At 37.8% G+C, this 22,942-nt stretch overlaps 1 protein-coding gene across 5 annotated transcripts in view; it reads right to left on the bottom strand.

Moving 5' to 3' along the window:
• The window catches only part of GREB1L (GREB1 like retinoic acid receptor coactivator), a 253,833-nt gene that overhangs the window by 204,197 nt on the left and 26,694 nt on the right, over nucleotides 1–22,942 (bottom strand). Inside the window, exon 1 of one of the 5 annotated variants that reach the window (XM_045527988.1) lies at nucleotides 19,217–19,259. The exons of the other annotated variants lie outside the window; for them this stretch is intronic. The gene's annotated coding sequence lies outside the window, so the exon portion shown is untranslated. Of the gene's footprint in view, nucleotides 1–19,216; nucleotides 19,260–22,942 lie in introns of those variants that run through there. 5 annotated transcript variants of the gene reach the window in all.

Below are 22,942 nucleotides of genomic sequence, written 5' to 3'. Positions count from 1 at the left end.
GTTGCTCATGCCATGACTACAACCCTCAGAATTATCGCCTGCTATGCCGTTCCACCTCTTCTATTCAAGGCCAAATCTCTAAAAACTTAAGACAAAAAACAATTAACAGGCTATTTGGTATTAAAGGATAGTGATAACACTCAAGTCCATGGCCCAAATGCTAAGCAAGATTTGCCAAAATCACTTTATTTAGACACTCATTTCAGAACCTAATAAATCTGAGTTTGGGGTTAACATACTCTACCCATCTGAAAGTGATGTGACCTTGGGGCAAGTTACTCAATTTCTTGGAGCCTATTTCCTCATTTGAAAAACGAGGTTATAATACTACCATGTGGGGTTGTTATGAAGATTAATTGAGAAAGTATTAGGTAAAGTCCTGACTGGCTTCAAAGCATTAGCACATAAGAGAGACTCAATAAATATCTCTGCTGCTGCTCCATTTTTACTTCTTCAGCCACAGATTTGAGGTGGTGGGGAACCTGTGGCCTTGGGGCCACATGTGGCCTTCTGGATCACTGAGTGCTGTCTTTTAGCCAAATCCAAATTTTACAGAACAAATCCTTTTAATAAAGCTTTTCCACCCCTGCAAGGCTGTATTTACTGTTTGTCTTTTGCCTGAACCTCATGATTTGTTTTTTGAAAGTCTCACTGTGTTTCATTTTTCTCCCTAAAATCAATCTTAAACATGAAAATTATTTCCAAAGGTGCCACTTCCACCATATTACATCCTCCTCCTTCCTATTCAAATATTTTCGCCCTGCAGAATGAAGAATAGCTAATTTTTTGCCTGACCCCTTGAAAGATGCAGCATCTTCTCCTATTACTCCTGAGAGTTCATTCTAGTCAAAGAGATCTCCTAATTGACTCCATGTACAGTAATCCAAGCCCCCGAATGAGTTTATCAGGACAGTTCATCCTCTAAACCAGTATTACTCAAAGTGTGGTCCTTTGACCAGAGATGGTCCCTGATCAGACAAGTACAGAACAGAAATGTAACTGTTGAATCTAATATCGAAAAATTGGGAGTTGTACTTTGTATGTCTTTTTAAATTTCATTTTTCTAGTTTTTATGTTTATTGTATTTTACAAAATTATTGTTCTACTCCAAATTGCAAAGAAAATAAACTGGTCTTCATCATAGACAATTTGAGAAGCACTGCTCTAACATACTGCCCTGCTCTATTAAACGCTATCTCCCTTAGCTCCTAGAGCACAGCTGGTCTCCCCTATTAAAATGGTGGGTTCCAGCCAGGCATCACGGTGTGTGCCTGTAGTCCCAGCTACTCGGAGGGCTGAGGCAGGAGAATTCCTTGAGCCCAGGAGTTTGAGGCTGCAGTAAGCTACGATGATGCCATTTGCATTCTACATAGCCAGGGCGACAGAGTGAGATTCTGTCTCGATAAGTAAGCAAATAAAATAAAATAAAATAAAAATGGTGGGTTCCAAGTAATCTGAACACTGAAGACAATACTAAACTATACAGAACCTACTCTACCTCAGGAACAAACATAGTCATCTACTTACCTGCATGTATGTAATTCTGCTCACTGGAATTTTGCTAGATAACAACTTACTATGGCATGGAATTTGATACAGTGTTGGTTCATTTTGGGCTCCTTCCAAGCAGTCTGTAAGTTTTTGTTCACTATTTTAATAGGTTGCTTTGGTCAGAAATTAGCTTTAAACAAAAATATTTAAATATGTGCTCCCATGGCATGAACCCCAAGGTCAACATTATGAGGAAGTTCTAGTTGATTTGTTCTTTAATCAGTAGTGTAGATTCATCAACATTATCTTCTTATTTGTACAAGGACGTTAACAGTGCCTTCTACATGAATTATAAACCTCAGTGCTCCCATTATAGAGCCAGGTACAGCAAACTTCTGTAGGAGGTTCCTGATGAGCTAACCCTAGTCAAGAGCAAGAAAATGGCCACCCATATGGGTGGGTGGCTGGCCAATTCCCTTCCATCTTTAGTGAGAAGTTTAATTTAGCAAACATTAGTAAACACTCACTATGTAAAAAGAATCATACTAGGAGGTAAGGGTAGACCACCATTAACAACATATAGTGCCTGGAGCTACCCTAGTAGAAAAATGATACAAATATACAAATAACTACTATACAAAGTAGCATCCAGCAGGTACTGTGATAGATTTATAAACTTCTATTTATGGAGAAGTTCAAAGAAGATAATCTGACATCTAGTTGGGAGGGTCTGGATAGGTTTTATGGAATAAAGTACATTTGAGGGAAGCTAAGAAAATGGATAAGACATCAACAGCTAACAGTATTACACAGAGAATAAAGAAATGAGCATAAGGTTATACACACACAAACACAAACTCATTAGTTTATTGCCCATAAATATCCTCTTTAAACTCTGTGGCTATTGTACCAAAAAATATTGTGTCATTTGTGAAAGTTATAAACCACTAAGGAAATCTATTCCCTCACCACTGGATTGTATTGTATTTTATGGTTGTTAATTCAAAATGTGAATGTAAGAAACCAGATTTCCAAAGTAAGGAAAAGGACAATACATGCAAAGAAATCTCCAGTTTATAAGATAATATTATATTAACATTATAATGTTAATAAAGTTGTTTAGTCATAAACTACTAATATCAACTTCTCTAGGTTGACCAGAGGTGCCGAAGCTCAGAGCTATGTTCAAGAGTGAGAAGTTAACAAGCCATAACAGAGCGAGAGGCAACAAGCCAGAAATATTTCTGATGCTAAGTATGTAAATATTACCTAGGAATTCTCAGGTACTTGGGGAGGTGCCTGGACCAGGGCACAGACTTAGTTGGGTATTAAACAGAGGGGACTCTCCTTACAGGCTGGAGAACATGTGGCCATTCAGGTAAACCTACACACAAAATCCCCTCTATCTGACACTTAATCTTGGAGGAACCGCCCCCCCCCCCCACACTGCCCAGGTTCTCCTTCATTTGTTAGCTCCTGACTGGCTTCAGAGCATGAGCATCCCAGTCAAGAGAAACTACCAAGACTAGGAACGAGAATTTTTTAAGGATTTAAAAAATATATATTCCAACAGCTCTTTCTTTACGCTCTATTCCCTTGGAGCTTAAAAATTACACTTTTTTGGCCGGGTGCGGTGGCTCACGCCTGTAATCCTAGAACTCTGGGAGGACAAGGAGGGTGGATCACTCAAGGTCAGGAGTTCAAGATCAGCCTGAGCAAGAGTGAGACCCCGTCTCTACTGAAGAAAAAAAAAAAAATAGAACTTAGCCGGACAACTAAAAATATACAGAAAAAATTAGCCAGGCATGGTGGCGCATGCCTGTAGTCCCAGCTACTCGGGAGGCTGAGACAGAAGGATTGCTTGGGCCCAGGAGTTTGAGGTTGCTGTGAGCTAGGATGATGCCATGGCACTCTAGCCCGGGCAACAGAGTGAGACTCTGTCTCAGAAAAAGAAAAAAAAAAGAAAAGAAAAAATATTGAAAAAGAAAAAAAAATTAAAAATTACACTTTTTCAATTAAGGTTTTCTTAATGGAAAATATCCTTTTTGCTACATATCACAAATATTGTTCTTATTTTTCTACATTTTAATATACCAAACATTTGTCAATGAACATGGGCTTTTGAGAATCAGATAAATGTAGGTTTTCCTGAAGTACAGGTCATATTTGGGAGAGCAGTGGGAGATGAGGCCAGTACAGGAAGAAGTTGGAGAATCAATCTAGATACAAAGATTCTAGATAAGATACAAAGATTATGGATAACATTTATTGAGTGCTTACTGGATGCTTTACATAGATTCTCTAATTTAATCTGCACAATATCCTTATGACATATTAACCTCATTTCACATAAGAGGAAACTGAGAAAAGGGAAAAACACAATTGCTAACATTTAGATGAATAGTTTTCTTCCTTTTCTTTCAGTACTAAGGCCACTGATAACTCTGTGTTCTGGGAGAAGAACAAGAGAGGCAGAGTCATAAGGTGCCATTTTGGCACCCAAGGCAACCACACGAAACAAGCCCCTGAGATCTACAAATTAGTATATCCCTATCAAAATCCCAGCTGGCTTTAGCAGAAATTGATATGCTCATTCTAAAATTCATTCAGAAATGCAAGAAACCAAAAATAGCCAAAACAATCTTCAAAAAGAAGAATAAAGCTAGAGGACTCAGACCTCTAATTTCAAAACTTAATCCAAAGCTACAGTAATCAAGACTGTGTATTACTTGGCATAAAAACAGACATTCAGATCAATAGAATGAATGTAATTGAGAGCTGAGAAAAAACCTTACCCTTATGGTCAACTGATTTTTGATAAGGGTACCAGGATAATTCAACTGGGAAAAGATATTTTGGACAAATGGGGCTAAAACAACTGGATATCCACATATAAAGAATGAAGTTAGGCCCCTTCCTTATACTTTACATGAAAAAGTATAAAAATTCACTCAAATCATAAACCTAAATGTAAGAGCTGAAACTGTAGAACTCTTAGAAGAAAACGTAGGTATAAATCTCTATGACTCTGGCTTAGGCAATGGTTTCTTAGACAAGACCCCCCAAAACACACGTGACAAAACAAAAAACAGATAAACTAGATATTATCAAAATTAAAAACTTTTGTGCTTCAAAAGATATGATCAAGAAAAAGAACAGACAATCCACAGAATGAGAGAAAACACTGTAAATCCTATATCTGATGTACGCCTTGCATTCAGAATATGTAAAGAATTCTTACAACTCAACAATAAAAAGGCAAATAACACAATCAAAACCTGGGCAAAGGATTTCACAAAAATATTTCTCGAAGACAGACATACAAATGGCCAATAAGCACATGAAAAGGTGCTCAACATCATTAGCCATGCAAATCAAAACCACAATGAGATACTATTATGACTTCATGTCCACTAGGACAGTTAAAAGAAAAAAGACAGGCATAACCAAGCATTGGTAAGGATATGGAGAAAGTGCAACCCTCACACATTGCTGATGGGAACATAAACCCGTACAGTCACTTTGAACAACAATTTGGCAGTTCTTCAAAATGTTAAACATACTGTTACCATATGACCCAGAAAATCCAGTACTCTACCCAAAAGATACGAACATACCTTCACACAGAAATTTGCAGTTGATGTTCAGAGCAGCATCAAGTACTATTTACAATAGCCAAAAAAAAAAAAAAGGTAGAAACAGCCCAAATGTCTGTCAATTGATGAAGAAACAAAATGTGGTATAATGATACAATGGAATAGTATCTGGTAATAAAAAGAAATGAAGTACTGATACATATTGCTACATGGATGAACCTTGAAAACACTATTTACACTTAGTGAAAGAAGCCAGTCACAAAAGCCCACATTGTATACGATTCCATTTGTATTAAATGTCTAGAATAGGCAAATCTATAGAGATAGAAAGATTAGGAATTGCCTAAGGCTGGGGGATTTTAGGGGAAACGGAGGTGACTGCTAATAGGTATGGGTTTCTTTTTTTAGGTGATGAAAATGTTCCAAAATTGATCATGGTAATGGTTGTACAACTCTGTGAATATACTAAAAACCACTGGATTGTATACTTTAAATAGGTGAATTTTATGGTGTGTGAATTATATCTCAATAGAGCTTTAAAAAACAAACAAACAAAAAAAAAAAAAACAGGTCCTTGAATCAACTGGGGGATGAAGTAGGAGTATGTGAAAGGCTGACAGGTACCATACACACAAAGAGGGTGGAATGGAGCACTTCCTGCCCCCGACATTGGGTTTCCTGACTGCCTAGTTACTGAAGAGCATCGAGAAGGGGAGTATTTGCCAAGGAGAGAGCTGGCTTTAAAATGTGCACAACCTTTAAAAATTATCTTTTAAAATTGTTGGTAAAAAGGCTCCAGTTGTCATGCCCTGGTCTAGCACAGAAGAAAGTGTAGGTAAAGTGCAACAAATAGAGCTGAAAAATTAAATCCCTAGAAATTATTCCCAAACTGAACAATATGGCTGTCATTGCACTCTGTGTAGGGAAAATAAAACCCAACAACATCTTCCGAGTTAAAAAAATAAAAAAGAAGAAGAAGAAAGTGCAGGAAAGATTGTAGGAAAGCACAGGTTTTTCCTTAGGAATCAACTTGATCCCGGGCTTCCTGAGCCCTTACCATCTAACTTATACATTGAACATGGTGCTCATATCCTAAAGATGGTTAAAACAGACTTCAAGTGGCTGGTCATTTCAGAAGGACAAAAGCCCCAGACTCCTTGATTCCAGTAAGTTGAGTACCTGCTCATTTAAGAGGCAAGGTGTATGATTTCCTAGATGCTGAGAACTCCTGGAGCCTTCTCCAGAATGCCCAGTCACTTCCCCACTTGTCCAAGTAATGATTCATTCATGCTAATTGAAAATTTTTTAAACTAAGTTTTTGGTTTAAAAGAAAGCTTCTTAGGGCTGGGCACAGTGGCTCACACTTGTAATCCCAGCACTCTGGGAGGCCAAGGTGGGAGGATCGTTTGGGGCCAGGAGTTGGAGACCAGCCTGAGCAAGAGCGAGACCCCACCTCTACAAAAAATAGAAAAATTAGCCAGGAATGGTGGCGCACAGCTGTAGTCCCAGCTACTCAGGAGACTTAGGCAAGAGGATCTCTCGAGCTCAGGAGTTTGAGATTGCAGAGAGCTAAGATGACGCCACTGCACTTTGGCCTGGGCGACAGAGTGAAACTCAGTCTCAAAAAAAAGAAAGCTTCCTGGCACGTGTCCATTACAGCACAGCCACAAATCAGTGATGAGATACCCCAATACAGACAATTATATAGAGTGAACAAACAGTAGAAATCTGAGGTTGTCCTACCTAAAGTGGGTTATGCACCCCTCTATTTGGGATTTTTAAGTAGAGTAAAACACTGTGAGGTTGCTGCTGCCTTTCAGCAAGAAAAAACATTATCTAGGGTTTTTCCACAGGATGCCTACCTTTCTTCACTTCTTCAAATGAGTATATCTGATAAAAAAAAATATTCAGGAAAATATCAGAAGCCATAATGCAGTACAACTTAAAAGGTAGTAGCAACAAATGATAGATAGGTTCTACATACATGGAATTTTCTGGAGAATATTAAAAAGGAATTATTTAATATATAAAAGCCAGTTTGTTTTACTCTGAATTCATTCATGTTTAAGAGCAGTAGAAGCTTTCTTGGAATTTATTCTGAGTAAATAATCCAAAAAAGAAGAAAAAGCTAAATGCATAAAGTTATACATCATTTTTAACAGTAGAAATTTTGAAATAGCCTAAATGCTCAAACAGAGACATAGGTAATTAATATATGACACATGTACTCTGTGGAGTATTATATAACTGTCAACAATACTTAAGTAGCATACGGAAAAACAGGATGCGATTTTTATAATTACAACGCTAAATTATACACAATAATTTAAACTATGCATCAATATGTAAGCACATGAACGAGAATGAAAAGATGCAAACAGAAAAAGGTATTATGAAAGTGAGATTTCATATATTTTGTAGGGGGAGGGGAAAAGAGTCAGGGAAAATACAATGTGTTAATTAAGCACTGCTTTCTACTTTATAGGTCTAAATTTGTTTAGATCTATAAGGTAGAGGTCTAAACACATTTCATGAAATGTGTTCATAATAAATTTTTAAGTGGACAAAGATTTATGATATATGGGCATGATATAATGATTGGTTTTTTGCTGTTTAGTGGGAAATTTTAAAAACAATTTTATTGAGTTATAATTTATGCACCATAAAACATACCCATTATAGGTATATATTTCAATAGTTTTATGAAAATTTACAGTTATGCAACTATCGCCATAATTCAGTTTTAGGATATCTTTATCACCCCCAAAATATCCATCATGCCTGTCTGCAGCTAATCCCCATCTACTTTCTATCTCCATATACATAATTGCAGTTTTTTCTTTTTCTTTTTTTTAATTTCAGAATATTACGGGGGTACAAAAGTTTTGGTTACATAAATTGCTTTTGTACCATTTGAGTCAAAGTTATAAGTGTGCCCCAAAAAATTAAAATAAATCACATTTACATACTCACATAGAAAAGTTGGAATGGACATGTACCAAAATTGTATGCAGTTGTCCATTTATAGAAAATATTAATTTGAATTTTTAAAAATTTTTCTGAAGTTCTTAGCCAATTAGCTTCTCTTCCCTATAGAGAAAATTTATTTTACTTTCCTTTAAAAAAAGGATATATGAAAATTCCACATAAATATGGCAGATTGCACTAATGTATTTACTTTCTCTTCCTAGCAAAACCCAACTTAAAGTAAAGGGTTTTTTAAAGGCATGAAATCAAAAGGACAAAAGAGGACAGAAGCAAATGAAACAGTAACAAAATCTGTAAATTTAAAAGCAGATGGACAAGTAAAAATTGACTTTGCAGAAATGAGAAAGTTGCATCGCAACTCAGTAATGGGGGAAGTTTAGGAACAACCAGCCTTACACAGTAAACCACACCCCCCCTCCCCCAGCCCTAAGGCAGTACTAGGTTAGATTCCAGGTATAGGAATAAAGGTGAGGTTGGAAACAGAAGGATTAATTGAAATTCTCTTTTAAAAATCAGTTAAATCCCCAGATCCTTTCCCTAATTCCAAGCAGGCAACCACACCTCCCCCATTCTACAGAAAGCTGGACAGGAACAGTTGAGGGTGGGAATATCATTCTGCAAACAGGGGGATTAGATGAATATTGTATATATTGAAAGCCAAGTCCACCCATCTCCAGACCTCTTCTCCATCTCAGCTCCCAGAAAGATGGTAACCAGTCCTATACCATCAAGGCAGGAGGTTAAATTTTTCTCTGTAGGATCTAGCCGGTCTGAGAAGAAGGACTTATACCAACAGTGGGCATTTCTCAGTGAAATGGCCCACAGGTGGCAAGACTCATCATGCGATCAGAGCTTCTTATCAGCTTTATGGGGCACTGCTCTTAAATAAGAGCAGACAACCAGGATTACCAGACAACTGAGAAATATCTCAGACAGAAAATAGAGCTCAAAACAATAAACAAAAAGGAACCTGGAGAAAACAGGCTTTTCAGGGAGAAAAAATCATTTAAACATTTACTCTATTAATATATTGAGAGAAGATAATGCATGCATAAAATAACAAGTAATATAAAAACATATACTTTACTCAACTGAATTGAAAACTATGTCTACACACACAAAAAAGAAAACCTGCACATAAATGTTTTTAGCAGCTTTATTCATAATTACCCAGACTAGAAGCAATCAAGATGTCCTTCAGTAGGTGAATGGGTAAACTGCGGGACATCCACACAATGGAATATTATCTTTTTATTCAGTGATAAAAAGAAATGAGCTATCAAGCCACAAAGAGACATGATGGCTTGATAGCTCATCATATTGCTATTGCTAGTGAAAAAAGCCAATCTGAAAAGCCTACCTACTGTGTGATTCCAACTATATGACATTCTGGGGAAAGGCAGGACTAGGGAGACAGTAAAAAGACACGTGGTCATCCAGGACTTGGAGGGTAGGAGAGAGTAATGAACTGGTGGAGCACAAGAGATTTTTAGGGCAGTGAAACTATTCTGTATGATATGGAGATGGCAGATAGATGATATTATACATTTGTAAAAACCCACAGAATGTGTAACACAAAGAGTGAACCCTAATATAAACTATGAACTTTAGTTAATAATATGTATCAATATTCATTCATCAATTGTAACAAACGTACCACATTAATGCAAGATGTTAATAATAGGGGAAACTAAGGTTGTAGTGTGCAAAAGGAGGCATATGGGAGCCTCTGTAATTCCTGCTTCATTTTTCTGTAAACCTAAAACTGATCTAAAAAATAAGTGTATTGCGTAAAACAAATCAAAACAAAAAACAATGAGAGAAGTACTCTTTGGAAGAATCAATAGTTAAAATGTCCATACTGCCCAAAGTGATTTACAGATTTAATGCAATTCTCATCAAAATACCACCATCATCTTTCACAGAATTAAAAAAAAAATCCTACATTTCATGTGGAATCAAAAAAGAGCCCAAATAGCCAAAGTAATCCTAAGCAAAAAGAACAAATCTGGAAGCACCACATTAACCAACTTCAAATTATACTACAAGGCTATAGTAACCAAAACAGCATAGTACTGGTATGAAAGCAAACACATAGATTAATGAAGCAGAATAGAGAACCCAGAAATAAAACCATACATCTACAAGCAACTGATCTTTGACAATGCAGACAAAAACATACAATGGGGAAAGGATGCCCTATTCAATAAATGGTGCTTGGAAAATTAGAGAGCCACATGCAGATGAATAAAACTGGATGCCTATATTTCATCATATACAAAAATTAACTCAAGATGGATTGAAGACTCAAATGTAAGACCTGACATCATAAAAATTCTAGAAGAAAACTTAGGAAAAACTCTTCTGGACATTGGCCTAGGAAAAGAATTTATGACTAAGACCCTAAAAGCAAATACAACAAAAACAAAAATAAATGAGACTTAATTAAATGAAAACATTTCTACACAGCAAAAGAAATAATCAACAAAGTAAATAGACAACCTACTGAATAGGAGAAAATATTCCCAAACTATACATCCAACAAAGGACTAATACCTAGAATCTACAAGGAACTCAAATCAGCAATAAAAAAAAACAAATAACCCCATCAAAAAGCAGGCAAGGGCATGATGGTGCATGCCTGTAGTCCCAGCTACTAGGGCAGCTGAGGCAGGAGGAGCACTCGAGCCCAAGAGTGCAAGGATGGAGTGAGCTATCATCATGCCACTGCACTCTGCCCTGGGCAACAGAGTGAGACCCTGTCTCAAAAAAAAAAAAAAAAAAAAAAACGTGAGCAAGAGGCATAAACAGACATTTTTCAAAAGAAGATGTAGAAATTTTCAGTCCAGAGAATGAAGCAAAAAAAGAAAATAAAAAAAAAGAGGAAATGGCCAAGAAACATACGAAAAACTGCTCAACATCACTAATCATCAGGGAAATGCAAATTAAAACCACAGTGAGAAACCACCTCACCTCTATCAAAATGGCCATTATTAAAAAGTCAAAAAACAACAGATGTTGGCCCAGATAAGGTGAAAAGGAAATATTTATATACTGTTGATGGGAATGTAAATTAGTACAACTTCTATGGAAAATAGTATGGAGATTCCTCAAAGAACTAAAAGTAGACCTACCATTCAATCCAGCAGTCCCACTACTGGGTATCTCCTCAAAAGACAAGAATCCATTATATCAAAAAGGCACCTGCATTCATATGTTTATTGCAGCACAATTCACAACTGCAAAGATATGGAATCAACTTAAGTGCCCATCAACTGATAAGTGGATAAAGAGAAATATTACTGAGTCATAAAGGATGAAATAATGTCTTTTGCAGCAACTTGGATGGAATTGGAAGCCATTATCCTAAGAGAAGTATCTCTCAGGAATGGAAAAACAAATACTGCATGTACTCATTGACAGAGGAAGCTAAATGATGGGTATACACGATCATACAGAGTGGTATAATGGATTTTTGAGACTCAGAACTGGGGAGGGTGGCAGTGGGATGGGGTATCCACAAACCACCCATGGGCATAATATATACTATTTGGTGCACTAAAAGTCCTGCCTTCGCCACTACACAATTTATCCATGTAACAAAAAACCACCTGTACCCCCTAAATCAATTGAAATTAAAAAAAAAAAACAACCCTGCTTAATTAGGCCGGGCATGGTGGTGTGCACCCATAGTCCCAGTTACTCGCAAGGCTGAGTCCAGGAGTTCGAAGCTGTATTGTGCTATGATTGTACCTATAAATAGCCACTGTACTCTAGCCTGGGAAATGCAATGAGACCCCATCTCTATTGCTTAAAAAAAAAAAACCAACCCTGTTAAATTTGTAGTGAAATTGGTACTCTTAGATTCTAGGGGAACTGTAAATTGGAAGAATCTTTCAGGAAATCATTAATATACTATATATCTAAAAGTATAACTTTCAACTGAGCAATTTTACTTTTGGAAATCTACCCTAGGAAAAAAATACAAAGTATGGTGGGGAGAGATCCGTAGGTACCAAGTAAAAAATTGGATCTCATTTAACACATTGATTGTCACCCTAGAAAAAAATTGTTTTTCCTTGGGGCACAGTGTTTTATTATGAAAATACAATAAAAACCTGGAAAACAAAATGATCCTTTCTAATTTAATGAAAAATTTGTTATTTTTTATTGTTTTTTGTGATTTATATGCAACTAAATTGTCAATATTAATTGTAACAATAAGAATATCAACAAGTAAGATTTTCATGAACCAAATGCAGTTACCTATGCTTCACAAGGCCCTGGGCTCAAAATTAGCATGAGTTAAGTACAACTCACATGGCAGTTAATGAGTTAAATTATCCAGTGGGTAAATGATCAAATAAGTTACAATATATCATCAGATGGAATTAGGCTGCTATAAAAACTTATAATTATTTAGTAATATCACATAAAAATATTCATGAGAAAAATACTAACTTTAAAAGAATACAAAATTATATAATTACAATTATGAAAAAAAATTTCTGTAAAAAGTGGTGTGAAATTGGTAGAATTATAGATGCCCTTTTCCTCTATTTCCCAAACTCTCCAAAATGTTATCATATTTTCTTTAAACAGGGAAGGAGTTTGAAGTGATGAGGAAAATTGCATTTTTAGAATGACTTCAATATAAATATTGGACTTGGGATATCTTAATGACATTTTTTTACCCTATGAAAGATTTAAACCTTGAATGCTTATTTTTACAATAATATATTTGTCAGGAAAATTAGAGAAACACGGTCTTAGCTGTAGATAACATTACTTTACAGCACATGTGTTCAGGTATATAGGAACTGTTACTATTTTTCATAACTACTAGACTATTCTTATGTTTATTAATTTCAAATTTCCAAGTCTTAAGTTGACTTTTTAAAATGAAACATTATAATTGACATCAAGACAACTGAATTTTAAAAATAGATAATCAATTGGTTTCTGCAGAGTTTGGCATACATGTTTCCTTATGATTTCTGATTGCTACTTTATTAATTTAAATCTGGGCTCTGAGAACCATAATATTTCCACTTTCTAATACAATGTGACTGCTGCTTTCCTTGTTGCATATTTTTTAGTTGGTGTTATGAATTGTTTGAGGATTAGTATTTTGATTTTAATGTTCTAAGTACACTTGATACCAGAACGTTTTACACCCAGAACATTTTTTTACACTGAGTGTTCTCAGTCCACAAAGTACCAAACATTCCAGTACTAAGTGAAAGTGCACTAAGTGCTAAATGTAAAATTTTCAACACTTACTACTAAACTTCATGTTTTAAGGAAGATGTTGTTGTAGCTTTACTATCCTACAATCTACAATCCAGATGGTTTCAACACTAAATAAAAAGTCATTTGTCATAGCCACACTGATTTCAAAAGGCCTCATGAGTTTTTGTTGTGTTTTATCAACAGGTCCTAGAGTAAGGAGAATATTTTTGGCACTTCATCATTCAGCCAATTTCCCAGAATCAGTTCATCCCAGAGGACAATCTACTGATTGATTTTCCATTATTTCTGCTGGTAACACTTGAATCCAAAATAATTTTCATCCTTTCTTGCTTTCATTCTTCTTCCTTACTTCAATTATCTCATTCATTCATTCATTTATTTTAGGGATGGGGTCCTGCTCTGTCACCCAAGTTGGAATGCAGCAGCATGATCATAGTTCACCGCAGCTTTTAACTCCTGTGCTCAAGCTATCCTCCCCCTTCAGCCTCCCAAGTAGCTGGGACTACCTACAGGTGCACACCACCATGGGTGCCTAATTTTTTTTCTTTTTTTTGGTAGAGACAGGGTCTCCCTATGTTGCCAAGGCTACTCTCCAATTCCTGGCCTCAAGTGATCCTCCCACCACAGCCTTCCAAAATGCTGGGAGTACAGGTGTGAGACACCATGACCAGTCTTCTCAGAGATTTCTTGAGCAAAGTCAATGTACTGGACACTGAAATACAGGAATGAAACATGTGGTCCCTGCCCTCAAGAAGCTCAAAAGGGAATTAGGCAGATAAGTCACAAAGCATTATGGTCTGGTGGTTCATGCAGTATGACAGGGTACAGCATAGCATGGTGTAGATGGCATGACAGGGATGACGAGGAGTTGAATTTTGGCTATTTTCAGTTTGAGACGAAATTAGGACATCCAGACATGGGGCTCACCTAGTAGGCACTTGATGGAGGACTGACTCTTCAAAAAGGTCTAGGACGCAAATACATTTGTGAGTCATTAGTACAGAAGTCATGAGATTGTCTAGGAAGAGAGAGAGAAAAGAGGACTAAGGGTGGAATTCTACTAAAGAGGTGGGAAAATGAGTAACAGCACACGAAGCACTTGAGGAAAAATAAAAGAGAAAAACCAGGAGAGAATGGTATCCACAAAGAAAATGAAGCAAATTTTAAGAAGGAGCCAACGGTCAACTGTATCACAAGCTCAAATGAGTCCAAGAAGACAGGGACAGAAGGGCACACCTATCATGACAACTTTGGCCAGGGCACCTGCACAAGCCTCACAGGAGGCTAAACCTTATGACACTGTGTGAGGAGCCAGTGACAAGTGGAGAGCCTGTGATCAAAACGCTGAGCTGAAGGTAAGGAGAGGTATGCAGGACAGCTGATGAGGAGTATAGGATCCAAAGAAATATCAAAAGAGCTTCCTGGCTGGGTGCGGTGGCTCACGCCTGTAATCCTAGCACTCTGGGAGGCCGAGGCAGGAGGATCACTTGAGGTCAGGAATTCAAGACCAGCCTGAGCAAGAGCAAGACCCCGTCTCTACAAAAAATAGAAAACTTAGCCAGGCGTGGTGGCATGCACCTATAGTTCCAACTACTTAGGAGGCTGAGGCAGGAGGATTATGTGAGCCCAGGAGTTTGAGGTTGCTGTGAGCTATGATGACGCCACTGCACTCTAGTAAGGACAACAGAACAAGACTCTGTTTCAAAACAAACAAACAAACAAACAAACAAACTTCCTTTCTTCCTTTGCTTTCTTTCCTTCTTTATCCCCACCCCGTCTCCCTCTTTCTCTTTCTCTTCCTTCCATTTTTATAGAAAGACTAGAGATGAACTAGTTTATAAGCTATAGAAAAAAAAACATTTTAGAGGCAAAATGTTGATTATAAAGCAGGAAGAAGGTATCACAAAGGGATTCCTGACTCTGAGGAATGAGAAGAGGTTAGGGTCCAGTACTTACTGCATGAAGGCCTCCATTTTCTCTGTGAAGTAGGTGAGTTCATCGTCAGAGAGCTGGAAGGGAGTGGTAGGACAAGAGGGCTAAAGTGAGAGAATAAAGGTTAGGTTGGCCAGCCTTTAGAGGTAATTCTCAGCTGATTTGGGATCATGCAAGATTTCAGGACAGGATTCCCAGACCAGGTTAGAGATCATGAATATAGTTGTACCATCAATTGCCCTGGTTGTGTGAATTTCTCCAGCAAAAGTCAACAACCTAGGTGCAAAGGCAGAAAAGGGTAGACGGTTGGAGAGTCAGGTATTGATGAAAGTCAAAGAATGTATCTTGGAAACACTGAGGACTATGAGGTTTGTTTACCATGAAAGAGGTAGTGCCATAGAAGAAGGTAAGTGTAGAAAGACAGGTTAGTAGGAGGACTGACCCAGTGGGAATAAAGACATAAGAGACAACAGGTGCCTACAGGCATTCATATGTAATAACTCAACCCAAGATGAGTTCAAGATAAAACAGGATGAAAGTGAGGAAGGAACCTCAAGAGCCCAGCTGGTCCATTCTGCTGTTCAACAGGACCACTGCAAGCCACTCCAAAGAGAAGAGATTCTCTATTGTCTTTCAAGACCACCAAAAGCTGATACTCCTCTGTATCAGAGGTCAGGGAACTTTTCCTGTAAGGGGCCAGATATTAAACATTGTTGGCTTGGATGTCACATTCAACTCTGCCATAGCTCAAAAGTAGCCACAGACAAAATGCAAATGGATAAGCATGACCACACTCCTATAAAACCTCATTTTCAAAATAAGACAGTGGACTAGATTTGGTCCAAGATGATTTTGTTGACCTCTGCCCCAGACCATTTTCTTTTGAGGTATTTGTTCTTTTTTAAATATAAGAATGCTTTATATACAGAGAATATTAATACTTTGTCTATTATATACACTGCCAAGACTTTTTTCTTTTTGTTTATATTTTTGTTTTGGATATTTGGGGAAAATGTAAAAGTGTAAAAATAAACATATGTGCATGTAGTCAAATCTATCAATCCTTTCCCCTTGTCTTTGGCTTTATAATCATAATTAACATGATCTTCCCCATACCAATATTACACAAATATTCGCTTACTTTTTTTCCTAGAACTTTGAGATAGTATGTGTGCGGCAGATAAAAACACAGACTTTGGAGCCAAACTGCCAAGATTTATAGTGCCTGCAGCACTACCCATTATCTCTCTAAGCCTTGCTGCCTTAACTATAAAATGAGAGAAAAATAACCCCTCATTTATAGGGCTGCTCCAAGGATTAAATGAGTAAAATATGGACAATATGATACAAAGTGTTTAAATCTAGGCTTGACACATAGTACAAGTTAAATAAAAGTTATTATGTTGGTAACTTTAATTCACGTAGAAATTATTCTGATTTAAAAAGTGAGGTTGAAATCAAACTCTATTTTCTCCCCTTATTTACATATATCTCCCACCATATTTCTCTCAATGTAGTTTAGCTTTCTTTCTTTCCTTTATGAAATGTAACCAATATTTTCACTTTTTTTAATTGCTGCTACAAGTGTGGGGTGTTTTTGTTTTTGTTTTTTTTGAGACAAGGTCTTACTCTGTCACCCAGGCTAGAGTGCAATGGTGTCATCACAGTGCATGCAACTGCAAACTCTTGGACTCAAGCAATCCTCCTGCCTCAGTCTCCCAAGTAGCTGGGACTACAGGTGTGCACCACCATGCCCAGCTAAATTTTCTATTTTTTGCAGAGACGGGGTCTCACTCTTGCTCAGACTGGTCTTAAACTCCTGACCTCAAGCAATCCTCCTACCTCAGCCTCCCAGAGTACTAGGATTACAGGGGTGAGCCACCATACCTGGTTGGTTTAATTTAAAAATAAAAATTGTATTTATTATATTTATATATTGGTATTTGCTATGGTCTGAATGTCTGTCACCCCAAAATTCATATTAAAATCCTAACCCCCAAGGTGATGGTTTTATGAATGGGGCCTCTGGGAGGTAATTAGGTCATGACGGTAGAGACCTCAAGAATGAAATTAGTGCCCTTATAAAAGAGACCCCAGAGAGCTCCCTCATGCCCCTTCCACCATGTGAGGACACAGCCAGAAAGCACCATCTATGAACCAGGAAACAGGCCCCCACCAGACACTGAATCTGCCAACTCTTCAATCTTGGACTTCCAAGCCTCCAGAAGTATGAGAAATAAATGTTTGTTGTTTATAAGCCCCCAGTTCATGGTATTTTGTTATAGCAACCCAAACAGACTAAGACAGTATTTACGTATTTTATTCCAAAATGTTTTATGATGGCTAAAAGGTTTATTATATGTTGTCATCTAAAACAGTAAGTTCTTCTTTTTTCCTTTTTTATGTCACATGAGCTAGTGCATTAAAGCAAATTTCCAATGCCTTAACATGGCCTAGGAGGCCCATGAGATCTGGCCAGTGCCTGCCTCTCACCTCTCCTGACCTCCTTTCTCAGTTCCTCCCGCCCGTCAAGAACTTCCCCTCAGCACCTTCAAACATTCTGAAGTGCTCTTTTCCCCAATTCTCCATCTGGCTTTGTCTCACTTTTCCTTTTCATCTCAACGCAGACAGCATTTCTTCAAAAACCTCTTTAAATCTCCAAAGTAAATTATATACTCCTGGTTACTTTTCCCCCTTTCTAGCCCTCTTTCCAATTATAAAATCATCTAGTTATATATTAATAATTATAGACTAGTGTGTTTATTAGTGTCTTCCGTTTGAGAAGGAACTCACTGAATGGTAGAATTAAATGAACAGAAAATTAAAACAGTAAGTATGACAAATATTACTAATGAAATAAAAATTTCACTAACTTATTCACCACAGATATGAAATTTGAACTCGAACTGAACTGCATGTTTAATCTCTTTATGAAAAAATTTCAAGATCTTTACCTCATAATCACTTTTTTTTTTTTTTTTTTGAGACAGAGTCTCGTTCTATTGCCCCGGTTAGAGTGCCATGGCGTCAGCCTAGCTCACAGCAACCTCAAACTCCTGGGCTCAAGCGAACCTTCTGCCTCAGCCTCCCGAGTAGCTGGGACTACAGGCATGTGCCACCATGCCCGGCTAATTTTTTTCCATATATATATTTTTAGTTGTCCAGATAATTTCTTTCCATTTTTTCAGTAGAGACAGGGTCTTGCTCTTGCTCAGGCTGGTCTCAAACTCCTGATCTCGAGCGATCCTCCCACCTAGGCCTCCCAGAATGCTAGGATTACAGGCGTGAGCCACCGCACCCGGCCTACCTCATAATCACTTGAATTCAACTAGATGCTATCAAATATTATAATACTACATAAGTTAATTATTTGTGAGCACCTAATTCAAATTATCACTTCTGCTACAGAGAAAAGCATTTTAATAAAAATTCTATAAATTGAAATTCTCACGAATTCAAAACTAGTCTTTTATCCTGTAAGTCTGAATTGAAGTTTTACTATTGTCAATACATTCATTCATGCATTTATCTATTTGGTCATTAATTATGTCTTTATTGATTATCTTCTCAGCATTAAGCCCTGGTGATTGAAAGATAAATTGTACATAGTCTTTGCCCTCTGAGAGTTTTAAGCCAACCAGTTATTACAGCTAAAGAGCAGCACATTTTATATTTTTAATATGCTTCATATTTTAACTGTGTATAAAGAGAAATATTAAGTGAAATATTTTCAGTAAATATTAAAAAATAGTTATCCCATTTATTTATAATTTCTTGTGAAAGTCACTTTTCACATTTGTAAAGAACACCTTTATCCATTTTGTCTGATCATCTTCAATGACAACTAGATTTCACTCAACTACAGTGTAGCAGAGGCTGGCTAGACACTCACCAAACCTACTTCCTCTCCCTAGAGACATGGCCAAACATTTTCTATTCTTCACAATGGAATGTACCTGAAGTGTTGGCTGAGACATTTAAGAGCTGCTTGCCTTCCGTATACTCTCTCTTCCTTCCACAGCAATCCTGGAGTCCAGAATTGGAAGATGGCAGCAGAACAAGATGAAAGGACCCTGGATCCCTGAGCAACAGCAAGGAGAACAGCCTCACTAGGTCACATCACAATGTGAGCAAATAATTAATTAAGCAACTGAAATTTTAAGGATGTTTGTCACAGGAGTTAGCTTATCCTAACAAATCATTCCATTGTGAGGTAGTATGCAGTCAATCAGAATTTTAAAGAACACAATAATGACAGATATTCTTAGTCTCTTTTTAAATACCCATCCCTTTTTTTTTGCTAACAGGACCCCAATTTTGTTTGGGATGCCAGTGAGCACAGCTCCAGGTGAAGGATTTTGATTGATCTAATCTCATCATAAACATTCTATTCCTCACCTTTCTAGCCTCCCCTGCAGTGAGGGATGGTCATGCTGACCAGTTCCAGCTAAGACCTACTGGGAAGTCTACTGCAGGAATTTCTGGGAAAGGTTTTTCCTTCCCTAATAAAGGAGGCCTTCATGGCTGCCATCATCCCTTCCTCCCTCTTCTTGCCTTAAACAGGGACCTGCATGAGTGGAGGCTGCATTCTGAACAAACATAATAAATGCATTCTGATCATATGTGCACCAATGTCATAAATTTGTGGACTAATAGGGGACTTGCATGAAAAGAAGAATGAATGTCTATCTAAAGGCATTCAAAGATAATTTTTAATTCAGGTATTGAAATGACAAAACAAAGGCCTCAATGAGCCCAAGGCCGCTCAGTTTGTGAAATCTGAAATAGAAATGCCTGTTAATTTAACACTAACCTTTAATTGTTTGTCATCATTTATTGAATACAGAATGATATGTTTATCTCTCACACTTTCTTAGTGTGCTTTCTTTAAATCAGTACAATGTACTGGCTAAGATTTCAGGGTTTAGAGTCAGACAAACTGCCTGGATTCAAATCCCAGCTCTGGCACTTACTGTGTAAACTTAAATGGTACTAAACTTGTGCCCATTTTTCTCATTACTAAGGACAGTGATGAGGATGAAATGGCACAATCAAGATAAAGTACTTAGTAGAGTGCTTGGCACATAATGCTTGATAAATATAAGCTTTTATTTTTATTACCTCCAAATTTCAGCCATACAGCTTCAAGTAGTGATACAATCCGTTGTCTGTGAGAGGGTCCTTGCTTCCTATATGTGTAAGTGCGCTTTATACGCAGGGCCTCCTGGTGAGTAAACTAAAGAATAATTAAGGTTGCCTGACAGCCTTTGGACTGCTTGGGTTTTAGGCAGGGTTAAAATAACATCACAGCTAAGTTGTTTTAAGTAAAGGATTAGAGTCAATGACTAAGAGTCAAGGGCGAGATGAGAAAGGACGCTCGGAGAGTGGGGTGTGTGCCCTCTCCTGTCCCTGTGAACTCTTATGCCCTGGGCTGTGGACTCTGGGGCCTCATTCCAGACAAGATGATAAGGAGACAGGAGCCAAGTAATAGCCACAGATGATAATCCTAAGAGCATAGAGGGCCAGGTTTCCCTCCTACCACTCCATCCACCTTCCCCATGATTCTCCAAGATGATTATTCACCTTACAAGGATAAGACCCATATCTTTATGCCTCTACATCTTTTCCTTATGCAATTCCCTTCCCTAAAAAACCTATCAGCTGATCTCTACCTGTCAAACCCTATTCATTTCTCAAAGTTGAGTATAAATGCCTCCTCTTTCAAGATAGCACTTTTAGTTTTCCCACTCAAATAGTCTCTCAGACTTTTCTGAACTTCTGTTGAACTTCATCCATTCCAAAACATTTTTAGAGTACCTACTATGATGTTGGAATTAATTCTATGTGCTGAGAGGACATGTTCTTGACTCTTTAGGAATGGTTTAAAGGCTATCATAAATTGAATTCATTTGTACCTTTTGCCTTCCCCAACAAGATGTGTCCTGGCTTACAATAAGAAATATACACTGTGAACGGGCATGGTGGCTCATGCCTGTAATCCTAGCACTCTGGGAGACTTAGGTGGGAGGATTGCTTGAGGTCAAGAGTTCAAGACCAGCCTCAGCAAGAGCGAGACCCCATCTCTACTAAAAAATTAGCCGGCCAACTAAAAATAGAAGAAAAAAAATTATCTAGGCATCGTCGCACACACCTGTAGTCCCAGCTACTTGGGAGGCTGAGGCAGGAGGATTGCTTGAGCCCAGGAGTTTGAGGTTGCTGTGAGCTAGGCTGATGCCACAGCACTCTAACCCGGGCAACAGAGCGAGACTCTGTTGCAAAAAAAAAAAAAGAAAAGAAAAGAAAAAGAAAGAAAAGAAAAGAAATATGCACCAGGTAATAGAATAGTAAAAGGAAGTTCAAGTCCAGGAGATAGAGAAAATCAAATATACTCACCAGTAAATACAGAGTTCAGCATTAAATTTAGCTCTAACCTTCCTAGAGAACAAGGGCTAGAAGGGGAACGCAATGCTGTCTTATCAACAGAGAAGAGGTTACACAACAGCTCCTCAGGACAAATAAAACTTATTCCTCATCTTAAAGTATTAATATTACATAATTTCTCACTTGGGATATTATAGAGACTTCAGATAATTACATTTCAGCATCAAAACTGTTAAAACAGCTTTAGGCACTGAGGCCCCCGCCATGAGTATGGTCGGCTTTAGAAGAGGCTAATTTCCAAGATCTTCCACTGTGGCAAAGGGTAGGTCTGGCTGGATCTCAGTGAGACCAACAGAATCACCAGTGCCAACTCTCACCAGCAGACCTGGAACACGATCAAAGATAGATAGGCTGATTGTCCCCCTAAGCCTGTAACTGTCCATTGCCGGGCTAACAGAAAAGCACCTCAGCCTGCCAGAAGGGCAGGCATGTAGGCATCAATAAGCTGCCTGTGTGCAAATGCCGAGAAGGTAACCTGGATGAGAAATATGGGAATTCTGCACCAGCTGCTCAGAAGTTACTGTGAATCTAAGAGTACTGACCACCACATGCATCATAGCTGCTACTGGAAGGTAAAAGATTCTCATGGAACACATCCATAAGCTGCTGGCAGACACGGCCCACAAGAAGCTCCTGAGACCTGAGAACTGCAGGTCTGAGACTGAAGAAGCAGGAAAGCGCCCTGAGGAGAGACCCCAGGCCAAGGAGGAGAGAACAAGAAATAAAGCTCCCCACTCTTTCTGTACATATCGGTCTCAGCAATTATATAGACCAATCATTCAGTGAAACATCTAATCATTCAATATTGGACATTACATTGTCATCAGCAAATAATTTTTTTGCTTGCCAAAACAAAAAAAAAAATCACTAAATCAGAAGTATGTAAAATATGCCACAGGGTACAAACTAGTTCACTAAATTTCAAGCTCCTTAAGTGTTAAGTATTGTATTTGTTATTCATTTTATGTGAGTTGCACTTCAGAGCCTGGAATTGGCTGATTCTCTTACATGATCTTAACCTAACAGCTTCGCTCCCAATCAACCTCTTATTTCCTCCACTTTCATCCTGTTCTACCCACTGTCTCTGTATTCACTTTCAGTGTTCCACAACAATAAACTGCCCTCCTTACCTCTTCCCTATTAATCCTAATTCATTTCTTCAAGGCTCAGGTATGGTCCTACCTCCTAAGCAATGTTTTCGTAGACTTTCCTACCCTTTGCTTAACTCATAGTACTTACTG

This window comes from Lemur catta, chromosome 16 (assembly GCF_020740605.2).
Source record: "Lemur catta isolate mLemCat1 chromosome 16, mLemCat1.pri, whole genome shotgun sequence".
NCBI classification, from domain to species: domain Eukaryota; kingdom Metazoa; phylum Chordata; class Mammalia; order Primates; family Lemuridae; genus Lemur; species Lemur catta.
Note: the sequence above shows the minus strand (reverse complement) of the source record. Positions and strands in the feature narration are given on the sequence as shown.